Source organism: Xenia sp. Carnegie-2017, unplaced genomic scaffold, assembly GCF_021976095.1.
Source record: "Xenia sp. Carnegie-2017 unplaced genomic scaffold, XeniaSp_v1 HiC_scaffold_16, whole genome shotgun sequence".
In the NCBI taxonomy this organism is placed as follows: Eukaryota; Metazoa; Cnidaria; class Anthozoa; order Malacalcyonacea; family Xeniidae; genus Xenia; species Xenia sp. Carnegie-2017.
In genome coordinates, this window is record NW_025813469.1 from 9,312,032 (window position 1) to 9,336,730 (window position 24,699).

At 34.2% G+C, this 24,699-nt stretch overlaps 1 pseudogene; it reads left to right on the forward strand.

Annotated features, from left to right (window-relative positions):
- The first annotated feature begins 1,206 nt into the window (after window positions 1-1,206).
- Window positions 1,207-19,335, forward strand: LOC124436010 (annotated as a pseudogene).
- Window positions 19,336-24,699: the final 5,364 nt, after the last annotated feature.

Below are 24,699 nucleotides of genomic sequence, written 5' to 3' on the forward strand. Positions count from 1 at the left end.
AGCGAGAATGGCGAGATACTTTTGGGAGTGAGAATAAAATTGTTTAAGAAACGCAAAGTTGTGATTATTCTTAGTGTTCCGAAGACATTGGGACAGAGGTCAATTTTCGGAATACGTGGCACCTACCGACGAAGGATTGTTATTGTGATATATTGTGAAAATTTCGTACTAGATATTACGCGCCCCATACAAACATGGCAAACGACGAAGCAAAACTCAATATAAAATTAACTCAACTGAAGTTATCTGCTCAAAGAACAGCTAAAATATTAGATTCAGAAAAGCGAGAAACTATCGAGTGACAACTAAACGCACTCAAAACAACTATTAACGAAGATACTAATAATAAAAAAGCTGTGGATGCAGGGAAAATCGAAAAAGACGACGACCGGAAAACGAAACAAAAATAAGTGAAGTCGAAGACGAAATAAACAAGCTACAACACTGACTGAACAATAGAAAATTTTAAAATTTAAAGTCCGTGGACTCAAAAATAGGTGACGAAGGTATGTCGGTGAGATTACCAAAGATAAATATTACGAAATTTGAGGGGGAATACATAGATTGGCCCAGATTTTTGGGGCAATTTACGAAGACGGTGGAGAAATCAAATATAGCTGCCTTCAACAAATTCACATATCTGAGTGGATTCCTTGGAACCAAAGTTAAGCGACGGGTAGAATCTTTACCGTTTACCACAGAAAGATACAATAGAGCGAAGTCAATGTTAAAAGATCAGTATGAGAAGAATTCGGAAATAATAAAAGCTTACATAAAAGAGATCATGGACTTGCCTCACATCTCGGGAGCAAACACAAGAAAGATTGCAGAATTTATTGAAAACTTAAATCTCAGTGTCCAAGCTTTGGAAACGCTGGGTGAACTGAAAGATGTCCAAGGAAATGTTTCCATGACTCTAGACAAACGTCTAGCCATACGTAAGTTTGGACTTTCCCAAGCTTACTGAAGCAGTCAAACAGTGGACCAAGCGAAATCCAGTCTGTGAGAAAGAGTCAGACACACCTGGATTGAAATCTAGAAGGTCAGAGAAAGGCTTTCGTACCAAAGAAAAGGGGGGGGGGGGTTGCGTCTACTGTGGAGGAAATCATAAGTCGGGGGAATGTAAAGTAATAAGTAGTGTCAAGGAGAGAAAAGCAATTTTAGTCAAAAAGAAACTTTGTTTCAACAATACAGCAGGACAGCATAATGCTAACGCTTGCTCGACCAGCAAGTCATCATGCAGAAATTGCCACAAACGACATCATACGAGCATATGTGATGTCGCCAATCGAGAAGAAACACCAAAAACAGGTCAGACTGTGTTGACTATAAATGGATGTACTAATGAAGGAATTTTTCCCATTCTTGTTGTCAAGATAAATGGAATTACATGTCGAGCACTGATCGACACTGGGGCTGGAAGCTCATACATATCTGGTAAACTTGCATCTATGCTGAGTAAAAAAACAATTGAAACACAAAACACCAAATTTGACATGCTTTTGACATCAAAAACAACAAGACTAGAAATTTATGAAGGGGAAGTCGAAGAAATAGACATTGATTGTTCAATGAAGGTGAAGTTAATCAAGGTGGAGAAAGAAGAGTTACTCACAGTGGACAATCCACACTATGAAAACTTACAAAGAGAGTTTGAACACCTGAAGAATGCAAAATTTGTTGATAATGATCAGAAATCTCAATTACCCGTCCATATCGTTTTAGGAAGCGGGGAATATGCACAGATAAAAACACGCACGAATCCTCTAGTGAGAACTGAGGGGAAACCAATTGCAGAAAAAAACAAAACTCAGATGCTTTGTTATGAGCCCTGGTGTGGAACCAAACAGTAAAAGGATGTTGCTTACCCAAATTTTGCAAAAGGATTATAAAGATCTCTGCAGCTTGGATGTGTTGGGTCTACAGACACTGCTGAACACGACCAATCAATGGTGTATAACGAATTCAAAGAGCAATTAACGCGATCACCGGAGGACTGGCACGAGACCGTTCTTCCATGGCGTGGAAATCATCCACTTCTCCCATCGAACAAAACAGGAAGCACATGAAGGTTAGAATCTTTAGAGCGACGACTACAACGAAAGAAACTAACTGAAGATTACAACGCTGTAATCCAAGACCACAAGCATAATGGCATAGTTGAACCAGCAACTAACGTAGCAAAAGGCAATGAATTCTACATACCTCACAAAGAAGTCGTACGCAAGTCAGCGCAGTCCACTAAACTGAGAGTGGTGTACGATGCAGCAGCAAAAGCTTCACCAGAAAGTCCTTCTTTAAACGAATGCCTGTACGCGGCACCTACGCTAAATAACAAGCTGTGGGAAGTGCTGGTAAGAGCGCAAAGTTTTCCTGTTGCAATCACTGGGGATATTCAAAAGGCATTTCTCCAAATTCGTGTGCGCGAAAGTGAACGGGATTCTTTAAGATTTTACTGGCGACCAAATTCACAGGCTGATGTAGAAGTACTACGGTTGACTAGAGTATTGTTTGGATTGGTTTCTTCTCCATTCCTACTTAGAGGAGTTCTCGAAACGCATTTGGATAACTGGAAAAGCAAAGCTCCAGACGCAGTTGAGGCTCTGAATAGGTGTCTGTACGTTGATGACATCATTTCAGGTGGATGCACTGTGGATGAAGCACGAAAAAGAAATGTGGAAGCTATTGACATTCTGGGTGGCGCAACCTTTATCCTTCGTAAGTGGGCGTCAAATGCAAAGGAGTTGGATGAAGGTAGTGTTAACAAAAATCATGCAGAGCAAACTGCTGCCAATCAACAGTTTGGGGTGCAGCCAACTGAGACGAATATTCTGAGTACAACGTGGAATAAAGAGAAAAATACGTTAAGTGTACAAATAGGACATTGTGGAAAATTGCAAACGAAGCGCAACATTTTAAGTCGACTGGCGAAGATTTATGATCTAATGGGAACTGCATCCCCTCTGCTTTTGCAAGGCAAACAAATCTATCGAGAGGTGTGTGACCTGAAATTACCTTGGGACACGGAATTGATTGATAAATTGAAGCAGAGCTGGGAGAAGTGGGAAAACATCTTACCAAGCGAAGTGAAAGTGCCAAGAGCGGTTCTATCATTCCAAGAACCCATCTGTAGCTCAGAGATTCATGGATATGGGGATGCCAGCGGTGAAGGTTTGTGCGCAGTCGTCTACACGGTGGCTAAATAACCATCTGGAGTTAATAAGGAATTGCATGCAGTGAAATCAACACTTGCCAAGAGAGGACTGACTATCCCGAGATTACAACTTGCTGCAAGTCATATGGCCGCAAATTTGGTCTCGAATGCTAGCAATGCGCTGAGGCACATTCCACACAGAAAACACTGCTGGTCAGATAGTACTGTAGCTTTATGGTGGATTAAAGGAGAGGGTGATTATAAGCAATTCGTGTCGCATCGAGTGGCAAAAATCTGAGCTTCTAATGAAATCGTGTGGAATCATGTGCCAACAACCAACAATCCGGCCACCTGAGCTTACAGTAAAACCGTGGATTGACTCCCAAAGAGAAGCAAAGGCGACGAGAGTAGTTTTGAGAATGGCTATCGAGCGGTCAGACTTTGCAATATTCAGTGATATTCTTGAAAAATATCCATTGCGGAAGGCGATGCGAATTGAGGCGTGGGTGAAACGATTTATTGATAATGCTCGACAAAACAGTGATAATAGAAAGCACGGGCCACTGACATCTGAAGAAGTGGAAAAGCAGCACATGTCATAGATAAAAATGGTACAAGCCGGAGTCACAGAAAACCCAAAGTCTCCAACGGATCTGATTCATTTAAATGTACAACCCGACGATGACAAGATTTTAAGATGTCATGGTCGGATTCAAGGAGAGTTCCGTATTTACTTGCTTTATGACGCTATACTCACCGTGAAGTCAGTTGAAGATGCACACTTAGACACACTCCATGGGGGAGTTATACTTTCGATGGCAAAGGTCCGAGAAAGGTATTTGGTTCCTCGGCTTCGTCGACTAGTCAAAAGGAAGAGATGCTAAAGATGCAAGAGATTCACGACCAAGCCGTATCAAGCTCCAATACCTACTCCTTTACCAAAGACTCGAACAGAAGGAACCACACCGTATAAAGTCATTGGTGTCGATTTCGCAGGTCTGATTAAGTATAAAGTCAAGAAAAATTACAATGTGACGTCAGCAAACATCAAAAGAAGTTGCGAGTGAACGCCAAGGAGTTCAGACCAAGACGACAAGCTGATGAGCTTGCAGAGGCATTGCAAAGTGTCGTGGTTTTATGTTCAATAAGTTCCGCCTCATAGACTTCGTAAGTATCTTGATTGTAGTATCGTAACGAAATACATTGTATTTTAGTACCAATCGAAAAATGAAAAGATTAGCTTTATCCGTAAGGGAAAACCTCCCATAACAATATTTAGGATCTTAATTGAAAACACAGCTTTAAAAATAACATGTAGATCACGTGCGAGCTTCGTGAAAATCTGTCGCATGCCATTGACGGGGGTTAATTTATACAAAATTGGCATTTGCCAATAGCTGGTGTATAGTAATATTCTCAGTAAATATTACACTTATGTAAATTTTTCCTCCCATGACCTCCCCTGAAGGTGAACTTTCTAAACACCTTAAACATTACAGAATTGTTATTGCTATTTTTTTCTGGAAGTTAGAGCTATGTTGACACTTCCGTTTCAGGGGGGTCTCAATTTTAAGACTTTCGTCCCGGATTGAGGAAATGGCACATATGCCATGTTGTCCGTCATGGTCATTCTACCCCAAAACAGTTGACATAACTTCCGATAAATGAAATGCATACAAACTCTTCTACCGCTCCTAGACTATAAGTAGAGTTTGGTTGTTTGGTAGTTTTAAAATCGCAATCGCAGGAAGTGTCACATATTTATTATAAAACCTCATAAAAAGCGACAAAATGATCATTAAATATGTTTGAGCCAAAGGTAAGGGAGCAGCAAAATCTTGTCTGATTTGTGAATTCTGCATTTGAGAAATATACAATAAGTTTTACGTTTTCGGTTGTGGCGAATTCATTACTATTACGTATTTATATGACACCCATGGGCCATGGAAGAAATAAACAGACTTGCAAAATTATAAAATGAGCAAAATTCTAATTTAATAATCAGGAACTGTAAATGTAATGAGGAGTACTAAATTATAGCAAAGATAAACCAGTATTAACAGTTCTACTCCTAAAACAATTTAAATGTTTAAATTACTCAAGATGTCATGACATCAGTCTATTTTCAACATTTTCAATTTGAATTTGCCCGTAAGGTATAAATTTATAAATTTCATTTCATGGTAACACAAAAACAATGACGTAACACATATTTCAACAATCTTCAATCTGGATAAAACGATTTCTAATTTCTAACATGCATTTTATAAAAATTGTTATAAAATTTGCAAATGGTATGGTAGCTAAATGAACAAAATTGTTCAGAGATATCGCTCATGATTTTTATTGTTTTCCATATGTTTGATTTTAAATTTGGAGCAAATTGATTGATTTGTGCAAAAAATGTAAGTTTTAATGCTTTATGGCCATAGAAGGACTCTATGTTTCTGCAGTGCGTATATACTCATTAACTCTTATACTTTTATGAAATCACCAAAAAAGCATTTGGCAGATTTGGTCACGAAAACAAACGGAAGCGAAAGATATTTGCTACATCGCGAAAATCTTCAAATTCAAAGACAATATATATAACAAACGATACAAGTTTATATCACTAATAAACGGATTTGCTCATTTTGCTGGTCGATATTTCTATACTTATAAAATGACTCAAATAATTGAACAATTTAACATCAGCTGTAGAATTGTACTCTTTCAAAATAAATTCGCTTTCTGAGGCATATGTGTCATTAAATCATATCACAAAGTTAGTGAAATAACACATATATTTCACTATTATACAATACTTCTTCAGGTAATTTATAATAAATATACTTTCTGGCATTTTAGCAATATTAAAACTAATTCAAAATGTAAAAAAAGCTTAATAGATCGCAAACAATTTACATTTATGGACTGATTTATACATCGTAAACACACAAAACGATTCAGTTTATTTTGTCTCGGATTACTATCGTAGCAAGTGAATTTCCTTTGTACTAAAATAAAAGGTAGTGAATTTGTTCAACGTCAGTAACACAATCAAATGGACTAAATTTATCAACTTAATAAGCCTTTACTCCGAACAGTTACCCTTTAAAGCAAATGAAGATGTCGTGATGAGCAAATCCGGTATAGTGTAAACGCAACCTTAGTAAAACTTACGTTAAACATTTAACGTTATTTGCAGTGCACATATTTATATATTAATATAGGTGTAGGTTGATTATTAATTTTAGGGGAAGGGTACATACTTAAATATGCATGTTGTAATGCATACAAAACAATGGATTTTAAAAGAGCTTAAATTGGCTAATGATGAAAATTTGAAATCTATCCTACACAATTATCAATCGGGAAGTGGATAATTTAAGATTGCCGTTTGCCGTAAACGCTAAACTAAAACTCTTTTTTTGCGCAATACATACAATAATAAGAAAAATACAAATATCATTTCAATATAATGCCCAATTTGACTCGAGTTACAAGAAATTGAAATTTGAGCATAATTAAGAGAAGCGCAAGTCTTAAGACCTGAAAGAATGAAACGCCAAACTATACAAGATGATGGAGAACGATTAGTCCGAGATACGGAGATGAAACTCCAAATGAGAGTTTTATCTCGGTAAAAATCAGATAGTTTGTTTAATTAGAACTCAGGGAGTTGTTCTATTTTGCGTATGTTATATTTTTTGTTGTAATAAACATCCACACGAAATTTTAAAAAAATTACCGAAGGAAAAAAGTTGAAGTTATTGGTGAATGAATTGGTCGTACAAATTTGGTAATTTAGCAACCGTATTGCAGAAGAAAATAAAGTACGAAAACTCAGGTTAAGGATTGAGGGTTGTCTGTAATCTTAACTCTATCAGTTGAAATATTCCGTATCGTGAAGTACCAACGTTTGGAACACCGTCTGTAAAAATCGTGCACAGCCACTGTTAATATCCTATCAAAATGTTAAAAACAATTGTCAAAATACAGTTCCCTCATTCGAGTTAAGTTTCAGAACAGTGAACCAGACCTTCATTCAGATTGTGCGAAATTTTCTATTATTAGCTGAATTTTGAGTCTAATATTAGCTGAGTCTAATGCAAATTTTCCTATAAATCTCATCAATATTTCTCTCGGCAAACAAATGTCACTATTGCCCTCGGGAGCATACATTAAATTAAAGTGCCCTTTCCGAAGTATTACCCCTTACGAAGAAAGCGATGAATCGGAATCAAAAATATAATGTTCAGTCAGATAATTCTGACAAAAACTTTTTAACGGGATACTGTATAGAAAACTCGGAACGCAATGAAACTTGAGCAACAATGATTCGGATTTTGACTCCAATATATGGATGGTCGGAAAGACACTAATTCCAATCTCATCTTTTTAAGCCCTGGAAAATTAGCGTTCTTTTGATTCAGCAAACTACTAAACTGACGATCCAAATCCTCTGGTTTTAAGTGAGCTGAACAAATTGTTGAAGCATTGAAAGCCTCAAATACGCACTTTAACTTTAAACCCAGATATTTCGCCTTCGCTTAGCGTCGGGCCTTTTATAATAATAAGGCATAGTGTGAAGACTCATACGAGAGCTAAGGCTTGATTTATTTGTACAAATGGCTGCAACGCAACTATTTAGCATTTTCTGCTTTTATACTAGTGCAAAGGCAAGGCTTTTAGACGCTTATAGACTTTAGCTATGCTTCAGCAGTAGTGACTTGATAGTTATTGAATATAGTCAATACACGACTCTTGTATCACGAGTACCTTGGATGACGTCGGAAATTTAGCTAGTTTCAGCCTCCTCATTATTACGGTTTACATGGTTCACAAAAATATACCATTTTTGAAAAGTTAATTCACGCTTTAAAAAAATCAAACGATTTGACCAAATTCAAAATTTTTTTCGCAAAGCGGCTTAAAATCATATTGCTAAAAAACTGTCTGGTGGAAGGGGCACTTTAAGTGTACATTGCACTCGCCCATTTTTGTAATGACTGAATGCTGTTTAAATTACAAACAGCGTTGAAAACTGATCTCTACCTGCGTCCGCATTATGATAAATTGAAAAATCGTCTTTAAAACACGTTTTCCATCAAATACAACAGTAAAATACAATTCTTAACTGTTATTAGTATTTTTTTTGTCCTTAAACATCACAAAAAATGTATAAAAGTCAAGAAATTGAAGAAAACACTAAGCTTTATGTTACAGTGTACTTTTCATTCCTCTTATTTAGCGTATAATTTAAAAACTACACGGTAGAATTTCTTTAAACTTTTGCATATTGTAGATATTTATATTGTCTAAAATATATCCAAAATCTGGAGAGTGCACAAAAAAAAGTTGTAGAAAATCATCGACAATTTACGTGACACGAATGCGCGTAGTATAATATTATATAATTAAGTTGAGAATTTCAAGTCATTGCTAAACAAAGGCCTGTAAATAAAAAACTACACGATAGAATTTTTTAAAACTTGGCCATGTTTATTGTCTATCACATATCCAAAATCTGGAGAGAGCACAAAAATATAAAAGGAATAAAATTCCTTGATAATGTACTCTGGTTTAAGCTGTGAAGTTGGCACCACATTCCACAAACAGCTCTATAGCTAAAAAACAAGTTACGTGACACGAATGCGCGTAATATAATCTTATATAATTAACTTCCGATGTCCGTGTAATTTTGTAAACAAAAGCCTCTAAATACTATTCAAGTAATATGAGTGGGAACACTTTTTACAAATGTGAGATGCTTTATTTGTGGACAGCTTCCGTACAAAAAGTGGAGATGCCCACAAAACAACAGAAGAAAGCAACGGGGAAGAAGAGGGGAGGGGTGGAAAGTCATTAATATATATGAATTCAAAATGAATAAAAATTGTCAATATTGTTGTCATCCAAATACGCATATTGTTTGATTTACAAGTTAGACGCCTTTGTTTGCAATAGAACCGGAACCGCTACTTATTTACATATTACGCACATCTGTAACCATACATCAACGATGATTTTCGATAATTCAAGTTTTTAGTATTACTTTAAGATTTTAGAGATGTTTAAAAAAACGGAGAAATGCATGGTGTATAAAAGTTTTAAAGTCCTTCCATAAGCTTCGTTAGTTAGACAAGTTTGTTTAACCCCCCACTCCCCAAGAATTAAGAAGTTATTACGTAAGGTTATAGCCACGACAGTTTCTTGCCATCCTCTATTACGCGAATTCGTGTCGTCTAAATTTGTCGCTAATTTTCAAAAACTTTTTTTTTGTGCACTCTCCAGATTTTGGATATATTTTTAGACAATATAAATATGTGTAATATGCAAAAGTTTAAAAAAATTCTACCGTGTAGTTTTTTATTAATAGGCCTTGGTTTGCAAAATTACATGGATATAGGATGTTAATTATATAAGATTACATTACGCACATTCGTGTCATCCAACTTTGTCGATGATTTTCTACAACTTATTTTTTATGCACTCTTCAGTTTTTGAATATATAATAGATAATATAAATATGTGTAACATAGAAAACTTTAAAAAATTCTACAGTGTAGATTTTAAATTATATGCTAAGTAAGAGAAATGAAAAGTTAAGAATTGTCTTTTACTGATGTATTTGATGGAAAATGTGTTTTAAAGACGATTTTCAATTTATTATTTTGAATGATAAATTTTGGTTGAATGTTGTGATGAGTGTTGTGATGAATATGGTGCCAATTTCACAGTAGTCCGTGATTTCCTTGTCCAATAACCCATCGAATTACAATAAAACTTCAACTTAACGATAAGTATGGTGCAATTTTTATATTATTAAAAAAGGAAGCTGAATGTGTACAAATGCATCAATGAAAAACGAGTATTTGCAGTGATGAAGTCAGTAAAAGTATGTAGGCATTGATAATATTATGAATATATTCTCACATTTACTTTAATATATTCTCTGATGATGGCTTTGGAAATTTGGCATTGCCTCATCAAAGACAACTTTATATGACAATTATGGCTAAAGTTATCTTTTGCTAGTTTCCTTAAACATTAGGTTTGTCTGAATCTTTTCGTGTTGCATGATCTTTAGTATGGCTGTAAGATTCTATGTTTATAATGACGCACATATTATATCCAGACAATAAAGAACAATTTAACCAACCTTTGCTTATTTCTTTTCTTTCTTAAGCGAGGAATATCGACGACATAACAACATTTACCAATCATTGGCTTCTTGTCCTCTTTTACTTTGTAACCGAAAGTGAAAGCACCCGATGAAGAAAACGTGAGGCGTCAAAGACAAAGATTCGACCCATTGCATGTGACGTCACAATCCTGGTGACGTACCATCTGGAATACATATTATATATTAATCCTTATATGTTTGTAAATGATGATCGTCCAGGTTAATAAAGTCCTGAGAAGGACTGTTTTTGTTGTTGTTGACTGACGTTTCGACAACCTTAGCTGTAGTCATCTTCAGAGTCAAATGAGGAATAAACGTCAGGTTAGCCGTATTTGTTATCTGGTTCTTACGTCATTGTATTGTGTGCACGGGAAATGTGTATTGTCATTGTGGATTAGTGTGAAGTGAAATATTTTATTTTCAGTTGTGATGTGTGATTTAGGTGTGACGTTTTTAGTTGTAATGTGTGGGTGTCAATTGTGTATTGTCATTGTGAATTAGTTTGAAGTGTAATGTTTTTAGTTGATCGTTTGTTTGTATTGTGAGTAAGTCGTTTGTAAGGTGCCGGTAATTGCTGTGATCTGTTCAGGGGGGTTTATTCCAAGTTGGTATACCAACTTTCTAAAGTAAGCCGTTGTCTATAGTCAGTACGGTAGGTGATGCATTTTGCCGAGTCCCAGTCAATGTTGTGCTTTGTGATTCGGTGATGTTCGGCAATGTGATTAGTTTTGTCTTGTTTCTTAGTAGCTCGTTTGTGCTCAGTAAGAAAATAAGAAAACCCGTCAAACATCTCTCCGAAATCCGAGAAGACTCCGAAGTTGAACCTAGAGGAACCGACGGAAAACACAAATTCGGGAACCGTTAAGAAATTGAAACTTAAATCGATTAAAACTGATTTAGACGGGGAAAAAACAAAAACAGAACCCGGAATTCATAATTTTGAACACAATCCGACAACTTAAAAAGTTCCAAAACATCCGAAGTTAAAAAAACTTCTTCAAATTCGTCCGTTGAAATAAAAAGGAAAAACAGAGCACGCCTTGTCCTGCGAAAGCAGAAAATTAATCTCCGCAAAGTCGAACACAAACTCAAAAATGAAAATAGCGGGAACGTCAAGAAGGATATTTCCTCAAAAGGAAATGTTACAAAGAAAACCTCCTCGAATAGCCCGTTGAAACTTAAAATTAGCTAAAATTGAAGTAGGAAAAGATGACCGTGGGAGAAAAGAAGGAATGAAAAATTGATAAAAACAAGGAGGAAACGTTAAAGAAAGTGAAGAAGGAAAGAAGTTATTTAGATTCAGATGAAGATAATGTGCCATTGGTATTTTTTATATTTTGTTGTTTATCGTTCAAAACCACATTATTATTTTATTCGTATGTCGAACATTCACACGAAAACATTCGGAAACAAAGTTTAAAGTCCAACTGAAAACACAAACTTGCGAATTTGACGCGTTTGCAGGTTTTCATGTCATGTGACTTCGGTGTATGAATGAAGCATTGATTTGAATATAACTGCCATGTAAGCTTAGCAATGTCTAAATAAAGCTTGCCGTTCAGTCATGTTGTCAGTTCAATGGCATGAAGGTTCCGGGGGGTGGGGAGGTGCACTTTGAGTTTTCATTGGTTTTTATGCCGTCTTTCAATTCGTTTTGTTTTCTTTTTTTTATTTATGTCGAAAAAGGCTTGAAGGTTTGTATAGCGAAAGCTTTTTTCCAATGTTTCTCGTCCATATCGTTTAGTCTTAAAGATTTTTTGGTATTCAGGACGAAGATTTGTTTGCAAAAAAGCAATCTGTCAACCAAAGAAAACGAAAAGGTTCAAATGACGAAGAGGACGAAGATGGTTACCAGCCAGCGGTATTAGATTAGCGATTTTGTTTTTCCATTCTTTTGTAAACGACGAAGAAAGGAACAGAAACTGTGAAAACGGTGTAACTATGTTTAGGGATATTTTTTGCGGTTAGGAGTTGTTACTCATGCGTGTTTCCATTGTAGGAGAAAAAAGACAAGAAGGCTGAGGAAGTTTAGAAATGGTAAGTCAAAGTTTCCAAATGCGTTAGAATCCTACGGACGACACTTACCCAGTAAACTGTAATATTAAATGGAACGCTAACTGTTCCGCCATCTTTGAAACCAATAATTATTCTAGTTTTACTGCGTTTTTAGAAGTTCCATGACACTATTTTCGAAAAAAACAACGATATACGTAAAATACAGTGGCACAAATGACCATAATAAGTTTTACCTGACGAGATTAAGTAATTTGCCTATAAACGCAGATAAAAAGGTGGCTTCAAAATGGCCTTTAGCCCAAGTATTGGAGTTAGCGTTCCTGTTAATATTACAGTTCACTCCTCTCACCTCAACTCGTGTTTTTGTGCTGCAGGTGGGAGGAGGAAAAACATCCGGAAGGTATAAAATGGCTCACACTAGAACACAAGGGGCCATACTTCCCACCGGAGTATGAACCTCTTCCTGGTGATGTCAACTTTTACTAGAACGGTAAGAGCTTATGATCATAATTTTATAACATAGTGTTCATATTTATGATATATATTTAACTTCTTAATGAATAAAATAACTTTATAGCAGTCGTTTGTTTTCGGTTGTTATTCTTTAGGTGTGAAAATAGAACTTTCTCCCAAAAGTGAAGAGGTTAGAATATATTGTTGCTATATTACTTAAAGAGTGTAGCTGCCATGGTAAATGGCGACTATAAGTCGAGTTACTCAGTAGTTAAAAAATGTGTCAAAGGTCATGCTTTGCGCACTTTTTCGGCTGTTTTATGGGACCCTGTGCATCAGGAGTAGAAATAAAATGAACTAAACAGACTCCGCATTCTTTTCTCATATCCTAAAGCAATGCTGTTGAATTCCTAATGCATCTTAAATATGGATTCAGAAGAGAGTTGTGTACTTCACAAGTACAGTTCGGCTACCAATTACTTATGCACAAAATACCAATTTACCAAACAATTAAGCAAAAGCATTACTGGTTAGTGTTCAATTGAGCACACTTTCAAAAATATCCCTACGATAATATGTAACATAATTGGACAAAAAACTCTTGAATGCTACGTTAACAAGTAGCCATTGAAACCCAACCAAGAGCACTCCTACAAACCTACAAAACCATCGTGGATACATCTTCGATGTATCTCTTTACTATTTCGAGTTTCTTTTTCATCAGGTGGCAGGGTTTTACGCAAAGATGTTGGACCATGAATACACGTCGAAGAAAATTTTTAACGACAACTTCTTTCAAGATTGGAGAAAAGAAATGACGCATGGGGAGCGAGGGACTATTAAAGACCTCAGTAAATGTAATTTCAAAGAAATTAATGCTTACTATGTTCAGGTAATGATAGTTTTTCTTTTTGTTGTAACTAAGGAACTTATGTGACCAAATTATTTTGAGCGGAGAGGTGACAGTTTTGATAAGTGGTAAGAAAGTTGACTGGAAGAATGTCAACAGATGTCGGATATTTGTCTACCATCCAAAATATTATTCTTTTTAATTTGGACAATCAAAGAAGCAGCGCTTTTTATCTTATTGTTTTTGTTTGTTTTTTTTTTACTTCAACAATATCTTGATTGTAAAAGTTTTCGTGCTCTGTAATTTATTATATAATTCTGAATTTAAAACTTGCTGATTAAATACATTATCTCCCCAGATAAACTTGTGTTTTGTGAAGTATAGCGTCCACTCCCCCAGCTAAATTGTCAGACGGGCTACTGATCATTAGTTCGTGTTTAGTAAAACGAACACCCACCCACCCCTGATAATATTTAACTCCTATTGATTACCGGGTGTTTGTGTCTAGAAAAACGAAAAAAGGAAAAACATGACTAAAGAGATGAAACAAGTCATCAACGGGAAGAATGAAGAAATTTTACAGGAGTATGATGGATAATCATCGACAAAGAGTGGAGAATTTAAAGATTGAACCTCCCGGGCTTTTCCGAGGAAGAGGCGATCATCCGAAGAAGGGGAAACTGAAGAAAAGCTCCTGGCTAAAGATATCATCATTAATATTGGCAAGTTAGTGATTTAGATCATTTTTCGCGTTTGTTCGCGCAAATGTATTCGAGTTTTTCAACTCTACGAAAAATCTAGATTGTCTTCTTAACTGGTAAACAGGGAAATTAGTATTTCGAAAATAACTTTTCAAATATTTTCTACACTGTAAAACTAACGCCGTCACGTCTCTTTTTACGTAGAGATGCGAAAGTTCCCGATCCTCCTAACGGGCAAAGATGGAAAGCAGTTCAGCATGATAATAAAATGTGATAGTTGTTGATGACTGTGTACATTTCCTTACCAATTATGTTCGTTGAATATAAACATTGAGGGATATGTATAGACTTTGATTGACATGCAGTGTTGTTGTTCGGTATATATGGATCTACTTTAAATCTTGATGATAATTTTCGCAATATGATATTTCTCATCCATTTATTAGGTTACGTGGTTAGCATGTTGGATCGAGAATATCCAGGGAAGTTACAAGTACGTCATGTTAAATCCAACATCAAGGATCAAGGTAATTAATATGTGATAGTTGAGTTGTGATGTGCAGAATGATGTTTTTTTTAAAGTATGAATTTTGATAATTTAGGGAGAAAAAGATCGGCAGAAGTATAAAACCCCGCGTAAATTAAAGGTATGTGCAATCATTTTTATTATTTTATGTGATTTGTCTCTCCATATTGTTGTTTGCGAAAAACTGTTAAATGAATCCATTTAAGATAATCTGAAATGCGACTTTGCTCAGCAATCGCAAATCTTTGTCTGAAGTCCAAACTCAGAATCCCAAATCTAAACATTCTATTTATACAAGAGTCCAAATTATGTATTGGGATGCAAAAAATGTCTTGTTGATTGATAATAATTCGGTAGGGTTTAATTTGTCAAATCCGTCAAGTATATAGGAATGATTGGAAATCCAAGGAAATGCGTATAAGAAAAAGGTATATTCATTGTCAGCTGATGATTTTAACTCATACAAAGCAAACGATGTTCCAAAATATTTATTGTGCAAATTAAAAATTTTGATTAACTGTAAAAGTAGCTATATTTCGATTGAAATATCATTAAACATATTTAATTTGCACAATTAAAATAGTGAATTATCTTTCGTACTTAGAAGTCACATTGAAATATAATGCCTTTGACGGGGGGTGTGATTTATTTAACTAGGAGCTGGTGTTGTTTTTGAACAAGTTAACAGCATTTTTATTTCCTTATTCCAGAGGTGTAGTGTTGTATTTCATTGATAAGGTAATGGTTTTCTTTGAACATTTTTTTCTGCTTTTGAACATTCTTTTACCTTCCAGGTGTTTTATATTCCTCCATTAGCTTGCTCTTCGTGCTGGTCACCAGACGGACGAAGATACCGCTGACACAGTGGGTTGCTGTTCACTAAGATATGAGCACATAAGTATGCTCGTTTATTGTACATAATAAGTTTCTCCTTGTTCGATCAGAATAGCTATTATAGTAAGCAATGAATTTTGAGGCAAACCCACTCTTTTTCACACACACCTTCTGCATTTCAGCTTCTCGTGATGGGGTCAACGTGTTAAAATAATTATTTTGTCTATTTATACATATTTGTTTCTTTGACAAAGAAAAAAATATGCCGGAAGTTTTTTTATGGCACATAAAACGAAAATGCTGACGCTTATTCCTCCTGTTTGTTTTTTGTTTACAAAATATAAATGTTTACTTTATCTAATAACAAATACGAGAAAAAAAATTGGGGAACAATTATAGTAAATGGTTTGAACCTGGTACTATCGTATATAGTTTGTGAATGTTAGTTAAGTTCCGAGAAGAACTGTTGAGGGTGATTTTAGTAAACATCGTTTTAATCGCGTTATCTAGCAATTTTTATTTTAACGTATGACCATCTCTAACAGTCAGTATTTTATCAATCTGGCGCATCAACTTTTAAAAACTTCGGCCATTTTTAGCAAAAAAACATGTTTTAGTTACCATACCAAAAACATCCATCTTTTTTTTGTTAATATTTTTATTTTCTATTTTTAAGAACTTCATAAACAACTCGAGGACAAAGAATACGTAGTTGAGTTTGATTTTCTGGGTAAAGATTCCATTCATTATCACACCTTTGTACCTGTTAAAAAAAAGGTAAAATTTTGTTGTGATGTAAGTTTAATGTTGTAAGCATTTCTTAATTTGAGAAAAATGAAGAATACGTTTGTGAGCCTGGATCATGCATATAGTTGGACGTGTTAAGATAAAAATGTTGACATCAGAAACTGTTCGTAGCCTTTTCAGTTTACTTATTTATGTGTTCAGTGATTCTAATCTATGATTTCTCATGGGATTTCATCATTTTAATTTACTTTCTAATGGTGTTTAGCAATTATAATTTATTTCATATAAGTGTTTTGCGATTCTAATTTATTTCTAATTAGTGTTCAGCAATTTTATTTTACTTTCTATACGTAGGTGTTCAAGAATTTAGAATTGTTTCAGCAAGGGAAAACTGACGGAGACGACCTGTTCGATAGGCTGACTGTGAGTTGGGAAGTTTAAAACTATTGCTTCAATTATTTGCCGTCGATTTACATTCAACTTTCCCTAATTTATTATTAAAATATCTATTGAATGAATCTAACTCATAGTCTGTGTACTTCCTCAGACAACATCATTAAACAAACATCTCTCAGATCTAATGGAAGGCCTCAGTGCCAAGGTCTTCCGTACATACAATGCATCAATGACCTTACAAGAACAGCTGGATAAACTTGAGTTAGAAGATAATGTTGCAGCAAGAGTATTGGGTTATAATCGCGCAAACAGAGCTGTCGCCATCTTATGTAACCATCAGGTGTAGTGTTGTGGACATGGACTGCATGAAAATTTTGTGTCAAGACTTAAGAAAAAAATTTTATGGTTGTTAAAAGTAAAATGCGAGGACAGTTAATTTTAGTTATGATCGTGTGTTAACTATGTTTGCAATTTACTTTAAAGCTTTACGTTCGTTCTCTCTTGTGTAGCGATCCGTTTCAAAGACGTTTGAACAATCCATGTCAAATCTTCAGCAAAAGGTAAAGTCTGCTTATGGATATTCCACCTTCACGTGATAAACACGTGATATCATACGTCAACAAGTAAAGTAAGTAGTTCAAAGAATGTTTGTTGAAATAGATTGACGACAAGAAAAAAGCCATAAAGGATGGGAATGTTGAACTAAAGGATCTTAAACGTGAAGCTAAAGGAAGCGATTCAGTAAAACATGCAAAGTATATGTCTTTAAAATACAACCCTTAAGAAACCAGTAAACTTCAATATTTTTTAAGACTCTCAAAGTTGAACTCACCTTATGAGAATTCTGCAAATGGGACGAAGGTATATTTTGTAATGTACCATATGTCCTACAAGATGATAAAACTTGTATTTCTATGCATTAGTATTGGAAATGAGATGTTTGATGTCGTCATGAAGGATTTTAAACAACTGTTATTTTAAGGCAAATCGAAAGAAAAAAGGTCGCCATAGAACGTTTAAAGGAACAATTGTTTAAACTGGAAGTCTCACAAACAGATAAGGTATGTACGTTTTCGCTGTTACATGTTACAGAATTGGTTGAATTTGTTCTTTAAGTCAATTTGTTCTCTGATTTGCTACATGTAAATGCATGCTTGGTGTGGCCAGATTTCTTGATTTTTATTACCAGATCCGTTCTGGTAAACTTAGACAGCCACACCTGTTCAGCTTTACATAATTTTATATGATCTTATCAGCACAATACTAACTAAACATTACAACTAAATGATAGTATTTTAGAAACTTTCATTTGCAAACATGTTTGAACTAAACTATAAGTCATTTTCAGTGTTAATAGATAAATTATTTACATTGTGGAATATGTGTGTAATACCTTACTGTATCATATTTTTATTTTATGTATTCCACGCTGTAATTAAATTAATTATCCATTCGCGCAGAAGATGATATGTAGTTAAGTTGAAACATGCTTGCGAATAAAAGTTTTGAAAATACTGTCGTTTTTTCGTACTAAAGTGGCGTCAAAATATTTTTTTATCAAAACATGCAGACATTACATAACGCTCATAATCATCCTTACATTATTGTAAAGTCATAAAGGAATTGTCAACGGCAAAAAATAGTTCAATGTAAGTAACATCATGGGACAAAGTGGTAAAACAATAGATATTAGTTACACAACAAAATTAAATAGTTTACTTATTAACTAGTTTATCCTTCTCTTGCTTTAGTTAGCACGCACATTTTAAATCACTTAGACATCCCGTCTTTTTAGTACATCATTCTTTATTGTGGACGTTATTCATCACTGTTGCATTATAAAACAACGTCTGAGAAGCCCTTTGTATTGACTTTGTATTACCAAATGAAATATCATATTTCTATAAAAATCCAAAAACTACTTTAAAAATATTTTTGGGCCATTCAGATTTATTGTTGTCTTCACATTGTTCTGCTGTTGTTGATTAGAATGAAAATAAGGAAATTGCTCTTGGGACATCCAAGTTAAATTATCTTGATCCGAGAATATCGATTGCTTGGTAAGATCCAAATATCTTCATATCCATCATTTTTAAATTAAAAATCGTAGTTTTTTGATTGATCTGATGTTAACTTGAATTCTTGAACTGTAAATGTATGATTTAGGTGTCTAAAGAACGATGTCCCTATTGAGAAAATTTACAATAAGACGCAACGTCAAAAGTTCGCTTGGGCTATTGATATGACCGAGAAAGACTTTGTTTTTTGAAAATTTAGTCTGTAGTTAGTGAAAATTTTAACTCTTTGTGAATTTACCATTTTAACATATTCTAATTGGACGATTTTAACCTATTTATGTCGTTCCTAATTTTGTTTGAAAGCAGACAATTAAGGTTATTCTTTCGACGTAAAGTCAAGACCATTTGTTCAGCTGACAATCGTGTGGTAAATACCTACATCAGAATTACAGTTCTCTTTCTATCTTTGTCATTGGCTGAATTCAATTTTATTCTATTTTTCCCAATTTAAATATGAACATGCTTTTTGTCGTCCTAAATCATCACATAGCAATGCCTGACATTGTATATTGTTTATTTGTTTTTGTCTCTACCCATTATAGTTTAGTCATAGATACATGCATGACCTAACCTAGATTACATAAAAAAAATTTTTAAAACGCTTAAATTCTATGTACGCCTTATTTTTACTATTATGATTTTCCGATAACTTTTCAAAAAGACGACATGAACAGCATTTCCAAAAGGCGGCATGAACGACATTTTGAAAAGAAGACATGAACGACATTTCAAAAAGTTGTTGCCATACAACTGTAACATGCACAAAATCTTGTTAAGGCTCACAGCACTATATGTTGGTGACGTTAATCTTACGTCACTACACTACTTGTTTTCGTCCGTTGAACATGACTTGTCTAACAATGTTATAACTCGACATGAACCTCAAGTGAATCCCTTTCTTCAACTTGGCAATAATGATGTCATGGTTACAAAGCATAAGTCAAAGTAAATTATAAACACATCATCTTGTAAACTCAAGATTCAATTTAAGAAAGCAAGAGACAAGATTTAAAGCAATATTTCGACTTTATTTCAAAGACATTATCAAGCTAAATCAAAGAAACTATGTAACGTGAGCCCAAGGCAATAGACTGCGATAAATGTTATTCTGTCTCAAGCTCTTGACATGTTGTAATATGCTTGGCATGTTTCTCATATCGCCGAGTGGCACAGTAGTTGGTGCAGTAACCTAGCTTTTCCACGCTCAAAATCGCGTCATTTTGTGTAACTGATCACTATTTTGAATCCCAGGTGCATTTTTTTTTAAAATTTGTCGTTAGAACTCATGTTAAACTCCCAGTAGCAGATACGTTTTTGTGTTTGTCACAAAGATATGTAATACATGCACGTAGCTGACACTATTTCACGCACTGGAGGGCTTCACAAAACGAGGTGTAAATCAATAATAGATACACATTTATGTCTATTTCGTTTGCCAAAGTAAAGACGCGTTCTTCTATACAAACATTTTGGAGAGTTCCTTTTTCTTCAGTGGGTGCTTTTCATCCCACTTTCTAACTACAAAAGTTTGATTAAATTTTTCTAGCGTACGAAGGTGATGATTTTAATTATGGATGAAATAAACTAACGCTTTATGCTTTAAAATTTTACTGGAAGCCGTTGGAATAATTTACATCTATAATAATAAGATAACGGAATAATGAAATAACGACCGTAAATGAAATTTAAAAAGTGTTAAATCAATGTATAGTCATGTGATTCATGTGATAATGCAGTCAACTTTCAATCATAATGTTTATACGTTCGACATAAAAAAAATTCATAGACATAATGACAGCGATGCATTACACCATTAAACCGACAGCAAACATGTACGTTGTCATTACCTACAATATGACAATGCCATATACTGTGCATAATTTATTTGTCTTCTTCTTTCAAGTTATGAAGTAAGTTATCTAAGAAAGCAACAGTTCTATACAGTGAGAACCAAGTAAGTCCCTTTCTTCGTCTGTAAAATGACTGTGACGAAGCATTGCCTAAACATACAAAATCCTTAGTTATAAAAGAACACAATAAATGTTATTTTGTGCATTTACTTCTTATTTTTTACTCGGTTAACATGTCTCTCGGTACAGTGATCTAAATTTTCATGCGTTAAAACAAACTTTTTTTATTCTTTCCAATGTTGAAAAATGGTCGTATTGTGAGACAAAAGGCATGTTGTTATTCTTGACTAGAATGTGCGAGCTGTTAAAAACCGTACGAAGTTGCGAGCCTTGCTTCATGTCCACAGTTTTCAGATGGTCATTAATGCTTTTGTCCTGTTAGACTTCCTGATAGTATTAGTTCACCTACTGATGGACATTCAAATACTTAGAGGAGGCGAGTGATTAGAAACATGTTTTCAACTTTATTTTGTTTGGTATTCATTTATTGTATACATGACTAGCTGTTTTCACGTTTTGCTGGCAGGCAGATTTGGTCAAGTGTTTTTAGGCAACACTAATAACAATGCTTTACCTCCATTGGGAGAAATGTGTCTGACAGCTAAACGTAAACAAAGCAAGACATCTTTGATCTTTTTTTTGCAGTTTACTATCATCACGTGTCTATTGAAATTCTCCATTATGCAAGTATTGACCGTTTGGGATTTTTCTTTATTGAGGTTAGCTTTGATTAGGAATATTTGCAATCATTGAAGTCTTCGAATATCTTAACTCACCAACCTCAACAAGAAGCTCTACGCTTATGACGGGGCAATTTTTTTTATCTCAAACTCGAGTTGCTGCAAAAAATCTACTTAACCTAGTCTATTATGTTCAGAGACAGCTGCATTTCAGTACTTCAATGCGGTTGATAATTTTTGTTTTTTTTTTATACATAGGACTGTAATGCTATTGTTGTCTGTGTTTCATTTGCATTTGATGTGGAATACAGGTATGGAAACCATTTGAGATACCTCATTATCACACAGATCACTCCCTTATAAACTATGCTAATTCGATGCTATTGAGAGAGCTTTGCTTTCATGAACAACTACATTATTTACAGCTCAACCAAAAAAATATAAACATAGTTATAGACTTTCCAGCTTACATCATCTTTCACTTCTGATTAGTTAACACTTAAAAGAGCCCCGATATTGATAGGCCATAGAATATGTTTTAACTCCTCTAGCAAGTAGTATGCACCCATTTTATTATTAACTGTAAAGTAGTACAAGGCCCCCAGATGTTTCTGCAGCTTCCCTAACACTTCCAGCTAGTAGTGAGCTATGACGTGAACCTGCTTCCAATATGTACCTGCTTAATAAACTCTTTTCTTTTCAGCGGCAATACTGATGTATAGGATGCTGTTGGTATTTTCATCCTTTTACAGCTTTGGAGAATAGTTAGGATTATAAACGGTCAGTATGCTTATTGAATATCTTTAAGAAGCTGCATTTGTTGATTCTGTTTCGGTTTACAAAGAATTTTTTTCCTTTCCTAATTTATTTGGTTGTTTAAGGGACCACAAAAAATATAACTTAAAAAAAAGAAATAGATCACTTGCAAATGCAAGTGGACAACTACAAAGTGAAATAAGAAGAACAAGAGGTACCGAGCAAAATCTTTCTTTATCATTACTTGGATGATTGTCTTCTAAAAGATTTCCTTTTGATATACTTGACTTAAAAAATGGTTAGAAATATGACTTGAAAATCTTAGTTTTATGTATTTTATTCATTGGAAATACAACTATACATATAATATACATTTATTAAAGATGAATACTTTTGTAGAAGAATAACTTTGTTGTCAGCCACACTTAAATAGAAATGTATAAAAACTACATTTTAGTACAATGATGACCTTCAAAGAGGTTTTTGCCTTAAACTTTCTACTCTCTGAATACTTTTTATATCACAAATTTGCGTTTGTATCATTAATAGTGGGAATTCGTTTATAAAAATTTTGATTCGAAAGGATTTCTTACTGAATAAACTCGTTTGTTCATAATTATTATTTAGATTTCATGAGACAATCAAATAGTGAGAAAATCATTGAAGTTTATCATTGTTTGTTACAGTTTTTACTGTTTACAGTAAATGTTGTAAGGTTAACAAAAGAATTAAACAATTGAACAATATTAAAAAAAACCAAATAAATTAACAATATATGTTTACAAATCTAACTATACTTTTACTCTAAACAATTAATTAATATAAAGCTAAGTAGACATACTTCAAAATTGTTTTTATATTAAGGAACGTTTACATGAAAGGAAAGTCCCATGATGTATAAATTTTTCACTTAATTTTTTCATAAAACTCATGAAAGTTTAAATAATAAACTTTAAATCAGGAAGTGGAATGCTTATAGATATGCATTAAGAGTCAGAGCTCGAATCCGAGTCAAAGTACTGCTCAGTAATATACAATTCATTAATTAAGATACAATTCAGTAAGTTTATTATTTTCACTTTTCAATGCTTCACTAAGATATTTAGCACCTTCATAACCTATAATATTACCCGTCATATACAATTTAGTAAGTTTACAACTCTCACTTTTCAATGCTTCACTAAGACATTTAGCACCTTCATCACCTATACTGTTATCACAAAGATACAATTCAGTAAGTTTACAATTCTCACTTTTCAATGCTTCACTAAGATAATTAGCACTTTCATCACTTATATTTTTCCCCGTTATATACAATTTAGTCAGTTTACAACTCTCACTTTTCAATGCTTCACATAGATATTTAGCAACTTTATCACTTATATTGTCACCCGTAATAAACAATTCTGTAAGTTTACAATTCTCACTTTGCAATGCTTCACTAAGATAATTGGCACCTTTCTCACCTAGTTTGTTACTTTTTATATACAATTCAGTAAGTTAACAATTCTCACTTTTCAAAGCTTCACTAAGATAATTAGCACCTTCATCACCTATATTTTTACCATTAAGATACAATTCAGTAAGTTTACAATTCTCACTTTCCAATGCTTCACTAAGATAATTGGCACCTTTTTCACTTAGTTTGTTACTAATTATTTGCAATTCAGTTAGTTTACAATTCTTTTTAAGCTTCACTAAGATATTTAGCACCTTTATCACCTATATTTTCACCATTAAGATACAATTTAGTCAGTTTACAACTCTCACTTTTCAATGCTTCACAAAGATATTTAGCACCTTCATCACGTAGTTTGTTACCCGTTATAAGCAGTTCAGTAAACTTACAATTCTCACTTTTTAATGCTTCATTAAGATAATTGGCACCTTCATCACCTATATTACTGCCTCCCATTTCCGACCTAGTAAGTATACAATTCTTACTTTTCAAAGCTTCACTAAGATAATTGGCCCCTTCATAACCTATATTACTGCCTCCTATTTCCAACCTAGTAAGTATACAATTCTTACTTTTCAAAGCTTCACTAAGATGATTGGCACCTTCATCACCAATTTTACTGAATCCCATTTTCAACGTAGTAAGTACAGAATTCTCACTTTTTAATGCTTCACTAAGACATTTAGCACCTTCATCACCTATACTGTTATCATAAAGATACAATTCAGTAAGTTTACAATTCTCACTTTTCAATGCTTCACTAAGATATTTAGCACATTTATTACCTATTTTGTTATAATCAAGATTCAATTCAGTAAGTTTACAATTCTCACTTTTCAATGCTTCACTAAGATATTTAGCACCTTCATCACCTAGTTTGTTACCCGTTATAAGCAATTCAGTAAGTTTACAATTCTCACTTTTCAATGCTTCACTAAGATATTTAGCACCTTCATCACCTATACTGC